Genomic DNA, 17,754 nt, shown 5'->3' with positions numbered 1-17,754 from the left:
AGAGGAGGTGAGGCCTGTCCCGCGGGGGTACAGAGGAGGTGAGGCCTGTCCCGCGGGGGTACAGAGGAGGTGAGGCCTGTCCCGCGGGGGTACAGAGGAGGTGAGGCCTGTCCCGCGGGGGTACAGAGGAGGTGAGGCCTGTCCCGCGGGGGTACAGAGGAGGTGAGGCCTGTCCCGCGGGGGTACAGAGGAGGTGAGGCCTGTCCCGCGGGGGTACAGAGGAGGTGAGGCCTGTCCCGCGGGGGTACAGAGGAGGTGAGGCCTGTCCCGCGGGGGTACAGAGGAGGTGAGGCCTGTCCCACGGGGGTACAGAGGAGGTGAGGCCTGTCCCGCGGGGGTACAGAGGAGGTGAGGCCTGTCCCGCGGGGGTACAGAGGAGGTGAGGCCTGTCCCGCGGGGGTGCAGAGGAGGTGAGGCCTGTCCCGCGGGGGTGCAGAGGAGGTGAGGCCTGTCCAGGGGTGCAGAGGAGGTGAGGCCTGTCCAGGGGTGCAGAGGAGGTGAGGCCTGTCCAGGGGTGCAGAGGAGGTGAGGCCTGTCCAGGGGTGCAGAGGAGGTGAGGCCTGTCCAGGGGTGCAGAGGAGGTGAGGCCTGTCCAGGGGTGCAGAGGAGGTGAGGCCTGTCCAGGGGTGCAGAGGAAGTGAGGCCTGTCCAGGGGTGCAGAGGAAGTGAGGCCTGTCCAGGGGTGCAGAGGAAGTGAGGCCTGTCCAGGGGTGCAGAGGAAGTGAGGCCTGTCATGGGGTGCAGAAGAGGTGAGGCCTGTCCATGGGGTGCAGAAGAGGTGAGGCCTGTCCATGGGGTGCAGAAGAGGTGAGGCTTGTCCAGGGGGCAGAGGAGGTGATGCCTGTCCAGGGGGCAGAGGAAGTGATGCCTGTCCAGGGGTGCAGAGGAGGTGGAGCCTCTCCAGGGGTAGGAAAGGAGGTGAGACTTGTCCAGGGGGAGCAGAGGAGATGAGGCCTGTCCAGGGGGAGCAGAGGAGGTGAGGCCTGTCCAGGGGTAGCAGAGGAGATGAGGCTCGTCCAGGGGTGCAGAGGAGGTGAGGCCTGTCCAAGGGTGCAGGGGAGGTGAGGCCAGTCCAGAGTGGTGAAGGGGAGGTGAGGCCAGTCCAGAGTGGTGAAGGGGAGGTGAGGCCAGTCCAGAGTGGTGAAGAGGAGGTGAGGCCTGTCCAGGGGGTGAAGAGGAGGTGAGGCCTGTCCAGGGGGTGCAGAGGAGGTGAGGCCTGTCCATGGGGTGCAGAGGAGGTGAGGCCTGTACAGGGGTAGCAGAGGAGATGAGACCTATCCAGGGGTGCAGGGGAGTATTCGCCAATATATCCAGCCTCCGCGTCTGTATATCCGCACTGCCCTCCCACACCGCCCAAACTCACAGGTCCCGCCCCCACAGCCACAGACCCTCCACCCCAGCCACAGACCCTCCACCCCCTCAGGCCTCACTCACATAGACCCCTCATTCACAGACCCCGCCGAAACTCACAGGCCCCGCCCCTCACAGCCACATGCCCCGCACACCACTGACAATAAGTACACACTTGTGATTCTTTTATTTCACCTCATGCCTTTGTCGTACACCTCTCTAAACTCCCTCTTTATATGTAATTGTTGTTCGCGTTCATCACTATCTCCCACTTTCTGTTATGTTGGGTTTCTCATAATCGTTATTCCTCTTTTCTGCCTTTCTATCGCTTTCTCGGAATCAGTCTGGTGAGAAATTAAGTCTGATTCCCAAAATTAAACCATTGTTTTCTTGCACAAAGTAAACACTGTGTCCTGCTCCTACAACAACACTGCATTCTCCGCCTATTCGGAGAATCTGGCAGATTAGATCTTGTTAGCAGACAATGACACCCCCCTCCAATTTACCACTAGTGCACTGCAGGCTTGCATCGCCACACCAGTGCAAAGCATGTGCACAGGTTAGCTGACCTAGAAATGAATAGGTTTGCACTGTTGGCGTATGGTAAATATTTTGCATAGCTCACTACGCGCAAATATCGATTTTGCACTAGTTAGTCCTGAGAAGCGTCTGTTCAAAGTGTTATTGTACTGGTGCAAAGTGCACGTGCTCACGGTCCTATCCCCGCACCCTGTATCCTGCTGCACATTCTTTCTGACCGACAGGACTGCAGGGCATTTGCAATCATGTGCTCTGGCAGTAGCTGGGAACAGATGCGCGGTTTGAGCATCCAGAACTGACGCCTCTGCTGATCCTTGACAACCACGTAGAAGGCAGATGCGATTGAGCGCTTGTGTCTTAGTGTGTGTGAATTGGAATACTATGGCGCGTGGTGCCCGACTCGTCTCTGCCATCCTAGTGTTACCCAGAGGCGAGGCTTGGGGCAGCAGGGGCACAAAGGTTACTGATTTTTACTGTATTTTATGTTTCAGGCATGTTGCAAAAACGTTTAAGTCAGAGGGCAGGATCTTCATACAAGAGCCACTCAATTAAGATCTTTATTTCATGTTGGGCCCTTAGGTTACAGAAACAGAAGATATGTTCCCTCAGAGCTTCATCCTTCATGTAACTGTCTGTCTCCTAGCTATACCCTCACATAACATACTAATACATCATTCACTCTCAGCATTTCTGACACCAACTTAGACATCCAGGAAACGGGGAATCACAGAATGCTACTGATGGGTATCTGCCCAATGCCACAAGATCAATGTTGACTAGTGAAAGCCTTCTGCAAAGCGTAAATCATTTAATGAAACTTTTCTATAACGTTTACATTTTACATCTGCGAGTTTAAATGTCAACATTACTGATTAATACAATGCGCTACATAATTAGATCAGCGTCGTCCCCTCAAACTTCCCAAAACTATTGATTTAGGGAACATCAGGAAGTAGTACATTTAAAAAAAAAAAACTCATGAACACTGCAACCCTGAACCATTTATTTATTTCTCTCTCAAAGCTTCCGTCGGTCACGGGGGTGGTGAGGACGGTAAAGCAAGATGTTTAAACTTCATTTTGAATCAAGCATCATGGTACAACAATAGCTCTAATTAGTTTGTCGGTCTGTATAAACGGTCTTCCAAAATGTATGCAGAAAAGTCGGCCACCTAACCAAGTCCTACAGAACCCAACTACGAGCTCCGCTAAACCATACCTCTATAATTAGTTTCGTACTTTTGCATGTAAAATGTGTAGAAATTGCTGCCATGAACCACCTAAAAGCTGCATTATTTCTCAGAAAAAATGAAGACCTCCAGACGAGACAACTACAACCCTCAAGTGAACTAACGAAGGTGCATAAAATACACTGACTAGACATATCGACTGCACACTCTAACAAGCATTGCTATAGACAATAGGTCTCGCCTTTGGAACCGTATAAGTATTTTTCCTACTTTGCATTTCATGGTTTGCTTTTAATTACCTCAGGGTACCTCGTGTTAAGGTAGTTTTCGTGTGTTACGTTAGATTGCCTTGTGCCTTAGCCTGTTTGGAATTGTCTTACTTTTTGTGCTGAAATGTGAGGCATATATTACTTTGGTTTATTTTCCGTTTGTTTCCCTTTTGGTGCCCTGCTTTGTCGTGTGTTGTCTTAGTTTGCCATGTGTTGTTTTGTTTAAAGTCTTGTCGTAGGTTCTCTTGTGTCGTTTTACTGACTCCATTAGTTGTCTGTGTTTGCTGTGTCGCTTTACTCAAGGCCTGCAATGCCTTAGGTTGCCCTGTGTTCCCTTAGCTTGACTTGTTGCTCTACTTTTCTATGTGATGTCTCTCATCGCTCAGTTCTTTCTGTGCCATATTCGACAAATTAAGCTATTGACATTGTAAATGACAATGCCATTTATTTATCTGTTTTCAAAACCAACACATAAATAAAAAAATTGTCATTTACAATGCCAATAGCTCTAACTTTGGCAAAGGCGAGACCGTTGAATTGTAAATGCTTGTTTTACATGTATCGTCTCAACAAGGTTAGGTTACTATTGTTTGTATACCCAACATAGACAACCCCCTTAGTTTATAGGCCCTGTGGCCGTATTTAATTTTAGAAAAAATAATAGCAATGACTGACAAGGATGTGACTTCTATTTAGACCATGGTTCTGTACCTTTTATTTTTTACACAGCCTTGATAAAGTCGCGGGATCACACCCTGTAGCGACGAAACACGCGTTGGTTGTGGCCGAGAACACCAGAATAAAACGCGAACAAGACAAAAGAAAGAAAGAATTGTGTATATTCTGTGACTCATTTACTGTACTTGTTTTTAACTTGGAGGGAAACCACATCTTACTTAAATACGTGTGCTGGGGAGTTGATTTTCTCAGGGGTGCAGAGGAGGTGAGGCCTGTCCAGGGGTGCAGAGGAGGAGAGGCCTGTCCATGGGGTGCAGAAGAGGTGAGGCCTGTCCATGGGGTGCAGAAGAGGTGAGGCCTGTCCATGGGGTGCAGAAGAGGTGAGGCCTGTCCATGGGGTGCAGAAGAGGTGAGGCCTGTCCATGGGGTGCAGAAGAGGTGAGGCCTGTCCATGGGGTGCAGAAGAGGTGAGGCCTGTCCATGGGGTGCAGAAGAGGTGAGGCTTGTCCAGGGGGCAGAGGAGGTGATGCCTGTCCAGGGGGCAGAGAAAGTGATGCCTGTCCAGGGGGCAGAGGAGGTGATGCCTGTCCAGGGGTGCAGAGGAGGTGGAGCCTCTCCAGGGGTAGGAAAGGAGGTGAGACTTGTCCAGGGGGAGCAGAGGAGATGAGGCCTGTCCAGGGGGAGCAGAGGAGGTGAGGCCTGTACAGGGGGAGCAGAGGAGGTGAGGCCTGTACAGGGGTAGCAGAGGAGATGAGGCCTGTCCAGGGGTGCAGAGGAGGTGAGGCCTGTCCCGCGGGGGTACAGAGGAGGTGAGGCCTGTCCCGCGGGGGTACAGAGGAGGTGAGGCCTGTCCAAGGGTGCAGGGGAGGTGAGGCCAGTCCAGAGTAGTGAAGAGGAGGTGAGGCCTGTCCAGGGGGTGCAGAGGAGGTGAGGCCTGTCCATGGGGTGCAGAGGAGGTTAGGCCTGTACAGGGGTAGCAGAGGCGATGAGGCCTGTCCAGGGGTGCAGAGGAGGTGAGGCCTGTCCCGCGGGGGTACAGAGGAGGTGAGGCCTGTCCAAGGGTGCAGGGGAGGTGAGGCCAGTCCAGAGTAGTGCAGAGGAGGTGAGGCCTGTCCATGGGGTGCAGAGGAGGTGAGGCATGTCCAGAGTGGTGAAGAGGAGGTGAGGGCTGTCCAGGGGGTGCAGAGGAGGTGAGGCCTGTCCATGGGGTGCAGAGGAGGTGAGGCATGTCCAGGGGTTGCAGAGGAGGTGAGGCTTGTCCGGGGGGTGTACAGAGGATTTGAGGCTTGTCCAAAGGGTGTAAAGGAGGTGAAGCATGTCCTTTTCAGGGGTGGGGTGGTTGCGAAGGAGGCGAGGCCTGACCTAGAGGTGCAGAGAAGGTAAGTCCTGTTCATGGGGAGGAGAGCAGGTGAGACCTGTCCAGGGGGAAAAGAGGAGGTGAGGCGGGTCATGAGGGGTGCAGAGGAGATGCCTGTTCAGGGGGAGCAGAGGAGGCGTGGCTTATCCAGGGGGTGCAGAGGAGGTGAGGCATGTCTTGTCCATGGGGGTACAGAACATGTGAGGCCTGTCCAGGGTTCAGAGGAGGTGAGGCATGTCCAGTCAAGGGGGTTAACAGCAGGTCATGCCTTTCCGGGGGTACAGAAGAGGTGAGGCATGTCCTGTCCAGGGCGTTAAGAGCAGGTGAGGCCTGTCCAGGGGTGCAGAGGAGGTGGTGCCTGTTCTGGGCTGGGGGTGCAGAGGAGGTGCGTCATATCTGCGAGAAAGTTCCCCGTAGCACCGGAGTCCAGCATCACGCCCACTCCTGAAAGAACTCTGTCTTGAAATCCTAGGTTCCTCGTCAGAATAAGGTGTGGAGCAGAAGATTGTAGAATATTGGCCACTTGATGAAAAATTGGCGTTGTATCCTTGTTAGCAACCACCAGCCCAACTCCTTCTACTAGTGGTGCAGAGAGTTTTACTTCTTGAAGGTTTTTGGCTTCTTGGGACATTTCTTTACAAAATGTTCACTCATCGATGTAACAGAAAAGCACACCATTACTAAATTTCTTCAATTCCTTCTCCACTTTCTTACTCTCTCACTCTCTCTCTCTCTATATATATATATATATATATATATATATATATATTTCCTTTCCCAGAGAGCCTATGGCTTTTGCTCCTAAAGTATTTTATTCATTGGTAACCTGCATTATAAACAAAATTTTCGCACCCTTTAACTCTGTGAGTTCGTTTATTCTTTTTCACTCATTCGTTCATTCACTCACTGCCTTACTTTCTTATCTTCTGAATTCTTCTTACTTCTCCCTTAGAAACCTTCTGGAGCCTCCGTCATCAACCAAGCAACGAAGAAATCAGGAACTGAAGTATTCAATGGGTAAGTGTTAATTCTTCTCTTTATATTTCTTTTTTTCCTATTCACTTTAAATTGGTATTTCTCTCTAGTTCTAAATTACCAAACTAACTAACCGACGCACCAAAGTGCTCGAACATGCGCCTAAGCCTGGCAAAAATTGCGCTATTTCCATCTAACTAGACTACAGAAAGAATATCACTAATCTCTAAAAAAATCCATTGGTGCCTCAGTTCTAGAATCAACCGGTGCACTTCAAAGCTGGTCTAGACCTCGCGCCCGTGTCCAGGAACTCAGGACTAGACCGGCAACTTCCACCGCGGTCCTCCCTGTTGGTAGTATAGGGGAGAATGCCCGGTTCCGCGCTATAATCGCCTGCGACCTTTTGCGAGCGGGTGATCTTTGCAATGCACTTTCAATGGCAGATACTGCGTGACAAAGAAGAGCTTTAATTACTTTTTGATGCACCCTGACACCTGTCCAGGGGGTGCAGAAGAGGTGAGGTCTGTACTGTGCTAAGGAGGAGAGACCTGTCCTGGGCTGGGGGTGCAGTGGAGGTGCGGCCTATCCAGTGTAGAAGTAAACCTCAGCTAGGTCTACCAGTGCAAGGGGTTTGCCCTTCTCTGCACAAAGTCCTCAGTCCATAGGAAGAAGTTGGCACAGACACTGGAAAATAGAAAAGTATAGTTTATTAACCTCCGGAGGTGGTACTACGGTCCACACAACACCCTTCAGTATTGTATGGAGTAGCACACCGAACTAAAGCACATGGCCCTTTTATACACTAAGAGGGGGCTCAAAGAAGGCGGTACAAAACACAAGAATGAGTTTTATGTACATATAAGGACATTTTAGAAACACAATCGATGAGTGGGCAGAGTTAACGGTTCTCGACCTTCGAAAACACATTCCTATCTGGAACTAATTACTAACAGCTGTAGACTCTACTGGGCATGCGCTAAAACAGGAGATACTAAATACAGCCTGTCGCTGGGCAGATTTCGAGCGCAGTTAACAAGGAAGTAGGACAAAACACACGGTGAGCACATGGCAGCATATGAAGGACAAAATGGCTGCCGCAAATACAAAATGGAGTCGACTGAATTGTTACGATAGTTGCCAAATACAGAATGTCTTCTGCTAATGCTTAATCTAATTGCTGTTAAATTACAACAGACAACCCTTTCAGCATTAGCTGAATACATTCGACTTCCTGGGATAGTCTAAATATTCATCCTGTATACCAATTTTCATCGTTTCAGCTACTTCTTTGTCTAAAATACTTTGTACTTTCATATATGCAGTATTTCTCCTAGCTGGTATACAGGCAGTAATGCACATAGAGCATAATATTGGACCACATTGCACACATATACAACATGTAAAGATTATCGCAATTATGATACACAGCACAGTCAATATTTTCCAGCCCCAAGCAGACACTAGAGTCCAAAAGCATCCCGCAAAAGTCCAAGTACCATTTTCTGTATGAATTTCTGAAGCAATCTTATGGAGTTTATTTATCGCATTATACACTGACGGTGTGTGATCAGGGATGAACACACAACAACTACTACCAATGATGCGAAATTAACCACCTCGGTTAGCAAGCATAACATCTAGCACCATCCTGTTCTGGAGTGCAACAACTCTAGCAATTTTCAGTTCTTCAGTAATATTTCGAAGTGCTATAGCTGCCTGATTTGTAACAGCTTCCACAACCCTAGTCAATCGTCGCACTTTCCTACTATTTAATGCAGCACCTACAAAAAAACAGTCCTAGATTAAAGTCCACATATTGCTGTAAAGTAGTATCTATTTCATCTACATCATCTGTATTAAAAGTCCTTTTATACCGATTCATAGTAATATTACTAAACAATTTAAGATCTCGATGATATGATGCAGGTGCTAAAAATACAGGGGGCAATAAAAACGATACATAACATACACCCGACCACCCAGCTGGTAGTCGGTAATACCCATAGCTGCCACATACAAAGTATGTATTATGTGAAGCTAGGAAAGAACTATAATTTATTCCATCTATATTAAAAACGGTAAAGCAGTCACTTATTCCAACAGGAATCTGTCCAACACTTTGTACACATGTTTGCTTTAGTCTTTGTAACAGAAATCACAAAGCGTTCACTTTCGGCAGAGTCTCTTGTGTTGCTGAAGACATATGGCGTTGAAATATTGTTCGGTCGGTATTCCTCCCATTTAGTTCCATTAGCTTGAGGGTACCCATCCTTGTCTTGATAACACTCTTTATTCAAACGGAAAAGAAGTCCACCTACTGTAGGCTTTCTGGTTGCAAACAAGAGAGTGAACCAGGCTCGACAAGAGCCATTATGTGAGAAAGGAAGAGGTATAAAAGGTGTTCCTCCTTTCTTTTGATGAGCAGGCATCATCCCACATACCCAACAATTGGTTGCGTTTGTAGCATTATGAGTATGATGCAGCATCTGAATAAAAGTGTTGTTGAGATAAGATTGACGATGCTTCTGCTCCTGATACAGGAGCGTAAAGAAGTAGTGCTCCTCCGGTATTGGCGTAGTAGTAACAAACCACTCACGAGCAGGAGTTGTCTTCTCAACAGACCAAGTGATTGTTGACATAATCACTAAAGCAGCAATAAACCCTATAGCACAAAAAATCTTCTTTCTCTCCATTTCAATAAGAGCACTAGACAATTCTTCCAGAAACTAAAGTAGTCGTCAGAGCTCTTACCCCTGGTTAGCCGTTTATTTCTTCACCACGGGCCAAGACGGGTGTCACTACTCTAATGCATGGCTGACCCCCGCCCTTGCAACATGGGCTCTCCGTTTCACTGACCCAGGGAATGCTCAGACAACTTTCACAGGTACTGCAAACTCCTTCCTCAGCCTCAAATTATATCTCGATGCTCCAGGGATTGTCGGGTCCGGGAAGAACTCCTCAGATCCGTCAGGTGTCACGGCGTGGCCTTTCTCCGCAGTCAAAACCTCTCGATGGTCGGTCAACACAGCAGGCTCCACCAAGGCAGGACGTACTCTCCGGCAGCGAGTACTGTGGACCCAGTTCTCCGATTCGTGACTCGAACCGCTGTCCTCGTAGCAAGTAATACTTGCTCTGGTCCGCGCCACCTCGGCTCCAGACTGCTCGACCTCTCGAATGACTTCACCATGACGAAGCCACCCAGTCGGAGTTCATGGCTTCACCTTTAGATCTATCAGGAAGTGCTTCTCGAACCTGTTGATGAATAGAAACCAAGTTATCAATTAATTGTGCAAATAGTCATTCATTAAGACACAAGGTACATCATAAATAGAACTTGGTTTAGGAACTCCCGAGATATTCATTGGCCTCCCGAACACAAGCTCGTAGGGCGTGAGACCTGTCCGGGAATGCGTAACTGATCTAATAGACAACAATGCCAGTGGCAACGCATCTGGCCAAGTCAAAGAAGTAAAAACCTGTATTTTCGTTAATTTCAACTTCAGAGTAGCATTGTATCTTTCCACTAATCCTGCTGATTGCGGGTGGAACACCGCATGGAACTTCTGTTTGATCCCTAATCCTTTCAGGATATACTTGATAACATTCCCTATAAAGTGAGGTCCGTTATCGCTCCACAAAAGTCTACAAACACCATATCTAGGAAAGAATTCCTTCAAAAGCACCTTTGCCGTAGTAATAGCAGTGAAGTCCTTTGTGGGGTACGCCTCAATCCACTTACTAAAGGCACATACCACCACCAAGACATACTTCAGATTATTACAGCGTTCAAGCTGAATATAACGCATTTGCAAAACTTCAAAAGGTGCAGTTGGTGTAGCAAACTCTCCTGCAGGAGTTTGTGTCCCTTTTCCAGGATTAAATTGCAAACAAATCATACATGATTGTACTACTCTCTTAGCTGTGCTACCAATTTCTGTATGCTCCCAAACTTACGTAAGCAATTTCACTATTGCTGAAGCTCCAACATGTGCCAGCCCATGTGCCATCTGATCCACAGGTTGTACAAAAGCTATGGACAACTTCCATTTATTCATTTGCTTATTTCGCCAACAACCTTCATCTTCCAACTCTCCATCTTTAGACCGTTGCTCCCGTTCTTTCTCAGAAGCGGCTCTCTGTATCTCTAATACTTCTTGCCTAGCATTGTGTCACCGCTCAGCTTGCAACTTCACTACATACATGGAAGTAGTGCTGGGCTGCATCGCAGTCTCACGTGCCACTCGATCTGCAAAGGCATTACCTTGTCCCACCTTATCTGTAACTTTCTTGTGAGCACTACATTTCACAATAGCTATTTTTCCTACTTTGCATTTCATGGTTTGCTTTTAATTACCTCAGGGTACCTCGTGTTAAGGTAGTTTTCGTGTGTTGCGTTAGATTGCCTTGTGCCTTAGCCTGTTTGGAATTGTCTTACTTTTTGTGCTGAAATGTGAGGCATATATTACTTTGGTTTATTTTCTGTTTGTTTCCCTTTTGGTGCCCCGCTTTGTCGTGTGTTGTCTTAGTTTGCCATGTGTTGTTTTGTTTAAAGGCTTGTCGTAGGTTCTCTTGTGGTGTTTTACTGACTCCATTAGTTGTCTGTGTTTGCTGTGACGCTTTACTCAAGGCCTGCAATGCCTTAGGTTGCCCTGTGTTCCCTTAGCTTGACTTGTTGCTCTACTTTTCTATGTGATGTCTCTCATCGCTCAGTTCTTTCTGTGCCATATGCGACAAATTAAGCTATTGACATTGTAAATGACAATGCCATTTATTTATCGGTTTTCAAAACCAACACATAAATAAAAAAATTGTCATTTACAATGCCAATAGCTCTAACTTTGGCAAAGGTGAGACCGTTGAATTGTAAATGCTTGTTTTACATGTATCGTCTCAACAAGGTTAGGTTACTATTGTTTGTATACCCAACATAGACAACAAACTTAGTTTATATGCCCTGTGGCCGTATTTAATTTTAGAAAAAATAATACCAATGACTGACAAGGATGTGACTTCTATTTAGACCATGGTTCTGTACCTTTTATTTTTTACACAGCCTTGATAAAGTCGCGGGATCACACCCTGTAGCGACGAAACACGCGTTGGTTGTGGCCGAGAACACCAGAATAAAACGCGAACAAGACAAAAGAAAGAAAGAATTGTGTATATTCTGTGACTCATTTACTGTACTTGTTTTTAACTTGGAGGGAAACCACATCTTACTTAAATACGTGTGCTGGGGAGTTGATTTTCTCAGGGGTGCAGAGGAGGTGAGGCCTGTCCAGGGGTGCAGAGGAGGTGAGGCCTGTCCAGGGGTGCAGAGGAGGAGAGGCCTGTCCATGGGGTGCAGAAGAGGTGAGGCCTGTCCATGGGGTGCAGAAGAGGTGAGGCTTGTCCAGGGGGCAGAGGAGGTGATGCCTGTCCAGGGGGCAGAGGAAGTGATGCCTGTCCAGGGGGCAGAGGAAGTGATGCCTGTCCAGGGGGCAGAGGAGGTGATGCCTGTCCAGGGGTGCAGAGGAGGTGGAGCCTCTCCAGGGGTAGGAAAGGAGGTGAGACTTGTCCAGGGGGAGCAGAGGAGATGAGGCCTGTCCAGGGGGAGCAGAGGAGGTGAGGCCTGTACAGGGGTAGCAGAGGAGATGAGGCCTGTCCAGGGGTGCAGAGGAGGTGAGGCCTGTCCCGCGGGGGTACAGAGGAGGTGAGGCCTGTCCAAGGGTGCAGGGGAGGTGAGGCCAGTCCAGAGTGGTGAAGAGGAGGCGAGGCCTGTCCATGGGGTGCAGAGGAGGCGAGGCCTGTCCATGGGGTGCAGAGGAGGTGAGGCCAGTCCAGAGTGGTGAAGAGGAGGTGAGGCCTGTCCAGGGGGTGCAGAGGAGGCGAGGCCTGTCCATGGGGTGCAGAGGAGGTGAGGCCAGTCCAGAGTGGTGAAGAGGAGGTGAGGCCTGTCCAGGGGGTGCAGAGGAGGCGAGGCCTGTCCATGGGGTGCAGAGGAGGTGAGGCCTGTACAGGGGTAGCAGAGGAGATGAGGCCTGTCCAGGGGTGCAGAGGAGATGAGGCCTGTCCAGGGGTAGCAGAGGAGATGAGGCCTGTCCAGGGGTGCAGAGGAGGTGAGGCCTGTCCCGCGGGGGTACAGAGGAGGTGAGGCCTGTCCAAGGGTGCAGGGGAGGTGAGGCCAGTCCAGAGTGGTGCAGAGGAGGTGAGGCCTGTCCATGGGGTGCAGAGGAGGTGAGGCCTGTCCATGGGGTGCAGAGGAGGTGAGGCCTGTCCATGGGGTGCAGAGGAGGTGAGGCCTGTCCATGGGGTGCAGAGGAGGTGAGGCATGTCCAGGGGTTGCAGAGGAGGTGAGGCTTGCCCGGGGGGTGTACAGAGGATTTGAGGCTTGTCCAAAGGGTGTAAAGGAGGTGAAGCATGTCCTTTTCAGGGGTGGGGTGGTTGCGAAGGAGGCGAGGCCTGTCCTAGAGGTGCAGAGAAGGTAAGTCCTGTCCATGGGGAGGAGAGCAGGTGAGACCTGTCCAGGGGGAAAAGAGGAGGTGAGGCGGGTCATGAGGGGTGCAGAGGAGATGCCTGTTCAGGGGAGCAGAGGAGGCGTGGCTTATCCAGGGGGTGCAGAGGAGGTGAGGCATGTCTTGTCCATGGGGGTACAGAACATGTGAGGCCTGTCAAGGGTTCAGAGGAGGTGAGGCATGTCCAGTCAAGGGGGTTAACAGCAGGTGATGCCTTTCCGGGGGTACAGAAGAGGTGAGGCATGTCCTGTCCAGGGGGTTAAGAGCAGGTGAGGCCTGTCCAGGGGTGCAGAGGAGGTGGTGCCTGTTCTGGGCTGGGGGTGCAGAGGAGGTGCGTCATATCTGGGAGAAAGTTCCCCGTAGCACCGGAGTCCAGCATCACGCCCACTCCTGAAAGAACTCTGTCTTGAAATCCTAGGTTCCTCATCAGAATAAGGTGTGGAGCAGAAGATTGTAGAATATTGGCCACTTGATGAGAAATTGGCGTTGTATCCTTGTTAGCAACCACCAGCCCAACTCCTTCTACTAGTGGTGCAGAGAGTTTTACTTCTTGAAGGTTTTTGGCTTCTTGGGACATTTCTTTACAAAATGTTTACTCATCGATGTAACAGAAAAGCACACCATTACTAAATTTCTTCAATTCCTTCTCCACTTTCTTACTCTCTCACTCTCTCCCTCTCTCTCTCTCTCTCTCTCTCTCTCTATATATATATATATATATATATATATATATATATATATATATATATATATATATATATATATATATATATATATTTCCTTTCCCAGAGAGCCTATGGCTTTTGCTCCTAAAGTATTTTATTCATTGGTAACCTGCATTATAAACAACTTTTTCGCACCCTTTAACTCTGTGAGTTCGTTTATTCTTTTTCACTCATTCGTTCATTCACTCACTGCCTTACTTTCTTATCTTCTGAATTCTTCTTACTTCTCCCTTAGAAACCTTCTGGAGCCTCCGTCATCAACCAAGCAACGAAGAAATCAGGAACTGAAGTATTCAATGGGTAAGTGTTAATTCTTCTCTTTATATTTCTTTTTTCCTATTCATTTTAAATTGGTATTTCTCTCTAGTTCTAAATTACCAAACTAACTAACCGACGCACCAAAGTGCTCGAACATGCGCCTAAGCCTGGCAAAAAATTGCGCTATTTCCATCTAACTAGACTACAGAAAGAATATCACTAATCTCTAAAAAAAATCCATTGGTGCCTCGGTTCTAGAATCAACCGGCGCACTTCAAAGCTGGTCTAGACCTCGCGCCCGTGTCCAGGAACTCAGGACTAGACCGGCAACTTCCACCGCGGTCCTCCCTGTTGGTAGTATAGGGGAGAATGCCCGGTTCCGCGCTATAATCGCCTGCGACCTTTTGCGAGCGGGTGATCTTTGCAATGCACTTTCAATGGCAGATACTGCGAGACAAAGAAGAGCTTTAATTACTTTTTGATGCACCCTGACACCTGTCCAGGGGGTGCAGAAGAGGTGAGGTCTGTACTGTGCTAAGGAGGAGAGACCTGTCCTGGGCTGGGGTGCAGTGGAGGTGCGGCCTATCCAGTGTAGAAGTAAACCTCAGCTAGGTCTACCAGTGCAAGGGGTTCGCCCTTCTCTGCACAAAGTCCTCAGACCATAGGAAGAAGTTGGCACAGAAACTGGAAAATAGAAAAGTATAGTTTATTAACCTCCGGAGGTGGTACTACGGTCCATACAACACCCTTCAGTATTGTATGGAGTAGCACACCGAACTAAAGCACATGGCCCTTTTATACACTAAGAGGGGGCTCAAAGAAGGTGGTACAAAACACAAGAATGAGTTTTATGTACATATAAGGACATTTTAGAAGCACAATCGATGAGTGGGCAGAGTTAACGGTTCTCGACCTTCGAAAACACATTCCTATCTGGAACTAATTACTAACAGCTGTAGACTCTACCGGGCATGCGCTAAAACAGGAGATACTAAATATAGCCTGTCGCTGGGCAGATTTCGAGCGCAGTTAACAAGGAAGTAGGACAAAACACACGGTGAGCACATGGCAGCATTTGAAGGACAAAATGGCTGCCGCAAATACAAAATGGAGTCGACTGAATTGTTACGATAGTTGCCAAATACAGAATGTCTTCTGCTAATGCTTAATCTAATTGCTGTTAAATTACAACAGACAACCCTTTCAGCATTAGCTGAATACATTCGACTTCCTGGGATAGTCTAAATATTCATCCTGTATACCAATTTTCATCGTTTCAGCTACTTCTTTGTCTAAAATACTTTGTACTTTCATATCTGCAGTATTTCTCCTAGCTGGTATACAGGCAGTAATGCACATAGAGCATAATATTGGACTACATTGCACACAAATACAACATGTAAAGATTATCGCAATTATGATACACAGCACAGTCAATATTTTCCAGCCCCAAGCAGAAACTAGAGTCCAAAAGCATCCCGCAAAAGTCCAAGTACCATTTTCTGTATGAATTTCTGAAGAAATCTTATGGAGTTTATTTATCGCATTATACACTGACGGTGTGTGATCAGGGATGAACACACAACAACTACTACCAATGATGCGAAATGAACCACCTCGGTCAGCAAGCATAACATCTAGCACCATCCTGTTCTGGAGTGCAACAACTCTAGCAATTTTCAGTTCTTCAGTAATATTTCCAAGTGCTATAGCTGCCTGATTTGTAACAGCTTTCACAATCCTAGTCAATCGTCGCACTTTCCTACTATTTAATGCAGCACCTACAAAAAAAACAGTCCTAGATTAAAGTCCACATATTGCTGTAAAGTAGTATCTATTTCATCTACATCATCTGTATTAAAGTCCTTTTATACCGATTCATAGTAATATTACTAAACAATTTAAGATCTCGATGATATGATGCAGGTGCTAAAAATACAGGGGGCAATAAAAACGATACATAACATACACCCGACCACCCAGCTGGTAGTCGGTAATACCCATAGCTGCCACATACAAAGTATGTATTATGTGAAGCTAGGAAAGAACTATAATTTATTCCATCTATATTAAAAACGGTAAAGCAGTCACTTATTCCAACAGGAATCTGTCCAACACTTTGTACACATGTTTGCTTTAGTCTTTGTAACAGAAATCACAAAGCGTTCACTTTCGGCAGAGTCTCTTGTGTTGCTGAAGACATATGGCGTTGAAATATTGTTCGGTCGGTATTCCTCCCATTTAGTTCCATTAGCTTGAGGGTACCCATCCTTGTCTTGATAACACTCTTTATTCAAACGGAAAAGAAGTCCACCTACTGTAGGCTTTCTGGTTGCAAACAAGAGAGTGAACCAGGCTCGACAAGAGCCATTATGTGAGAAAGGAAGAGGTATAAAAGGTGTTCCTCCTTTCTTTTGATGAGCAGGCATCATCCCACATACCCAACAATTGGTTGCGTTTGTAGCATTATGAGTATGATGCAGCATCTGAATAAAAGTGTTGTTGAGATAAGATTGACGATGCTTCTGCTCCTGATACAGGAGCGTAAAGAAGAAGTGCTCCTCCGGTATTGGCGTAGTAGTAACAAACAACTCACGAGCAGGAGTTGTCTTCTCAACAGACCAAGTGATTGTTGACAAAATCACTAAAGCAGCAATAAACCCTATAGCACAAAAAATCTTCTTTCTCTCCATTTCAATAAGAGCACTAGACCATTCTTCCAGAAACTAAAGTAGTCGCCAGAGCTCTTACCCCTGGTTAGCCGTTGATTTCTTCACCACGGGCCAAGACTGGTGTCACTACTCTAATGCATGGCTGACCCCCCCCCCCCCCCCTTGCCACATGGGCTCTCCGTTTCACTGACCCAGGGAATGCTCAGACAACTTTCACAGGTACTGCAAACTCCTTCCTCAGCCTCAAATTATATCTCGATGCTCCAGGGATTGTCGGGTCTGGGAAGAACTCCTCAGATCCGTCAGGTGTCACGGCGTGGCCTTTCTCCGCAGTCAAAACCTCTCGATGGTCGGTCAACACAGCAGGCTCCACCAAGGCAGGGCGTACTCTCCGGCAGCGAGTACTGTGGACCCAGTTCTCCGATTCGTGACTCGAACCGCTGTCCTCGTAGCAAGTAATACTTGCTCTGGTCCGCGCCACCTCGGCTCCAGACTGCTCGACCTCTCGAATGACTTCACCATGACGAAGCCACCCAGTCGGAGTTCATGGCTTCACCTTTAGATCTATCAGGAAGTGCTTCTCGAACCTGTTGATGAATAGAAACCAAGTTATCAATTAATTGTGCAAATAGTCATTCATTAAGACACAAGGTACATCATAAATAGAACTTGGTTTAGGAACTCCCGAGATATTCATTGGCCTCCCGAACACAAGCTCGTAGGGCGTGAGACCTGTCCGGGAATGCGGTACTGATCTAATAGACAACAATGCCAGTGGCAACGCATCTGGCCAAGTCAAAAAAGTAAAAACCTGTATTTTCGTTAATTTCAACTTCAGAGTAGCATTGTATCTTTCCACTAATCCTGCTGATTGCGGGTGGAACACCGCATGGAACTTCTGTTTGATCCCTAATCCTTTCAGGACATACTTGATAACATTCCCTATAAAGTGAGGTCCGTTATCGCTCCACAAAAGTCTACAAACACCATATCTAGGAAAGAATTCCTTCAAAAGCACCTTTGCCGTAGTAATAGCAGTGTAGTCCTTTGTGGGGTACGCCTCAATCCACTTACTAAAGGCACATACCACCACCAAGACATACTTCAGATTATTACAGCGTTCAAGCTGAATATAACGCATTTACAAAACTTCAAAAGGTGCAGTTGGTGTAGCAAACCCTCCTGCAGGAGTTCGTGTCCCTTTTCCAGGATTAAATTGCAAACAAATCATACATGATTGTACTACT

General features: G+C 47.7%; 2 protein-coding genes across 3 annotated transcripts in view; one reads left to right on the top strand and one right to left on the bottom strand.

The window, feature by feature from the left end:
- LOC144806428 (uncharacterized) overlaps positions 1 to 17,754 on the top strand; it is a 369,061-nt gene that overhangs the window by 23,189 nt on the left and 328,118 nt on the right. For both annotated transcript variants that reach the window (XM_078672796.1, XM_078672795.1), the window contains exons 2-3: positions 6,336 to 6,400; positions 13,813 to 13,877. The gene's annotated coding sequence lies outside the window, so the exon portion shown is untranslated. The remainder of the gene's footprint in view (positions 1 to 6,335; positions 6,401 to 13,812; positions 13,878 to 17,754) is intronic.
- The window catches only part of LOC144806430 (uncharacterized), a 342,683-nt gene that overhangs the window by 176,704 nt on the left and 148,225 nt on the right, over positions 1 to 17,754 (bottom strand). The window lies entirely within an intron of this gene.

The sequence above is a fragment of the Lissotriton helveticus genome (genome assembly GCF_964261635.1).
Source record: "Lissotriton helveticus chromosome 1_1 unlocalized genomic scaffold, aLisHel1.1 SUPER_1_unloc_7, whole genome shotgun sequence".
NCBI classification, from domain to species: domain Eukaryota; kingdom Metazoa; phylum Chordata; class Amphibia; order Caudata; family Salamandridae; genus Lissotriton; species Lissotriton helveticus.
This window is presented reverse-complemented; position numbering and strand designations above follow the sequence as displayed.